This window comes from Gavialis gangeticus, unplaced genomic scaffold (genome assembly GCF_001723915.1).
Source record: "Gavialis gangeticus isolate Ggan-Ray unplaced genomic scaffold, GavGan_comp1, whole genome shotgun sequence".
Lineage (NCBI taxonomy): Eukaryota > Metazoa > Chordata > Crocodylia > Gavialidae > Gavialis > Gavialis gangeticus.
Window position 1 is genome coordinate 16,305,196 of NW_017729024.1, and position 2,059 is coordinate 16,307,254.

Consider the following 2,059-nt stretch of genomic DNA (forward strand, 5'->3'; position numbering starts at 1 on the left):
CCTTCTTTAAAAGGAGCAGGGCACCTAAGTGCTCTGCAACAATGGGATTAACTGGAAAATATATTTTAAATTTTAGATAAATTCGGAATCAGTTGCATATTTTGAAACTGCCACCATCAGTATGAGGGTATAACAGGGGACACAAACCCTGTTACTTCAGTGTAAGGGAAGGGGAGAAGAGAAAACTGTGGCAGAGAGTAAGGAGGCTCCTCTCACTTTAAAAGGATGCAGCAGGCTCAGCCAGCTGTGTGGGGGAACAGCTGCACAAGGGCAGGCCAGCCCTTGATTAACAAAGAAAACCCTATGTAGAGCCTGGGAAGGCACAAGACCAAAAGGGGATGTGGCCTCTAAACATATAAACCCAGGGCCTGAACCAGAGGGAGCAGTCTGATCCTGTATGCTGAAGGGAGATGAGCTTCTGATGGAGATTCCTGTAGCAGGTAGACTAGCAGGTACCTGAGCTGTTCCCTGCAGCTTCCTAGAGGGAAACTAAAAGGAGTTGATGGCCTGACTGAGGCAACCATGCTGATCTGGATAGGCTTTTAGTTAGGAAACAGTGTCTTGCATTTATGTTGGAATTTAAACTTTGGAACAGTGCAATAGGTGTTCCTATAAGGGGAAAAGTGGAGACTACAGGGGCACCCTGTGTAAAGCCTTGTCCTGGGCCAGGGATGTCAGAGGGACTGGGAAGAGATAAGGGCAGCCTCTCTTCCAGGGCCAGGGTTGCCAGGGAGGGGACTAAGACAGATTGTGAGCAACTTTGCATGGGCCCAAGTTCCAGGAGGCCAGGACAAGATTCAAGGCAGGGCTGACAGGCCTGGAGACTAGAGTTACACAGAGGGTTTAAGCCAAAAGAGCTAGGCCTAAATCAATGGGCCAGAACTGGAGGCTGACAGCTAGAGAAAAGGAGGGCTAAAGCCAAGAGAGCTGAGGTCTCTGCACAGAGACTCTGGACAGAGGAACACCTGTGAGGCATAGGCATGGCTCTAGGGATGCAAAAGGGCCACACATTTAGTCCGTAAGGGTCATAGGGCACAGTAGAAACTGTGAGAGGGAGAGAGAGAGCACCCGGGCCAGAGGTGGGCAAAAAACAGTTTGCAAGCCAGATGTGGGCTGCCAAGTAATTTCACCCAGCCTGCAGGTACCTGCTGACTAATTGTACCCCATTCAGCCCTTCTGCCCATGAGGGTGGGAGCAAGGAACCCATATATACACCCCTGCCCAACATACCTTATTAGGCGTTGTTCCCACACTTGTGTACAGAAAGACCTGGCCCAGCTTCTGGGTGGGCCTGTTGCTGCCATGGCTGCCACTGCTGTGGGACCTGCTCAGCTTCCTTGGTGTTCCACTTGCTCAAGGCACCAGGTGGGGAAGTGGGACGGGTGGGGAGCTGCAGTTGGGCGGAAGTGCAGACCATGGAGCTAGGGCTGGCAGTAATGCACCCCCAGGGGGTGGAGGGAGTGTGGAGCTTGGGTGGGCAGAGTCTGGCTGACAGGAAGAGTGGAAGCATGTGGGGACTTCCCACACACTGCCCCCATGTTGCACAGCTCCCACCAGTGGCAGCAGCAGCTGGTGGGAGCACTCAGGGTGCTTGTGCCTAGCGCTGCCAGCAGCATACAGCTCCAGCTAGCAATGTATGTGGGGTTGGGGTTAGGGTTATGTTTAGGGGTGAGTAGAGCAGCTAGGCTGGCCTTCCTCTATTGCATGGGGCTCTCTGTGGTGCATGTTCAGCTCCTGTACTAGGGTGTCACCAGGGGAAGCCCCGTGAGATGGAGCTAGCTGCCTTCACTGCCCTTGCTGCACAAGGCTTCCCCGGTGGAGTCCGAGTGTGGAAGCCGCATGTGTTTCAGGGAGCCCCATGCAACAGAGGCAGGCCAGCCTGGCTATGCTCCTTGGGCCAGGCACAAGCACCCAGAGCACCCCCACCTGCTTCTGCTGCTGCCACCAGTGGGGACTGTGCACCATAGTGGGAAGTGTATGGAGGGGTCCCCATACTCTCCCCACCTTCCCTCATGCCCCACTAATGCCACACATAACCCCCTGCCCCCACAACCCCCCT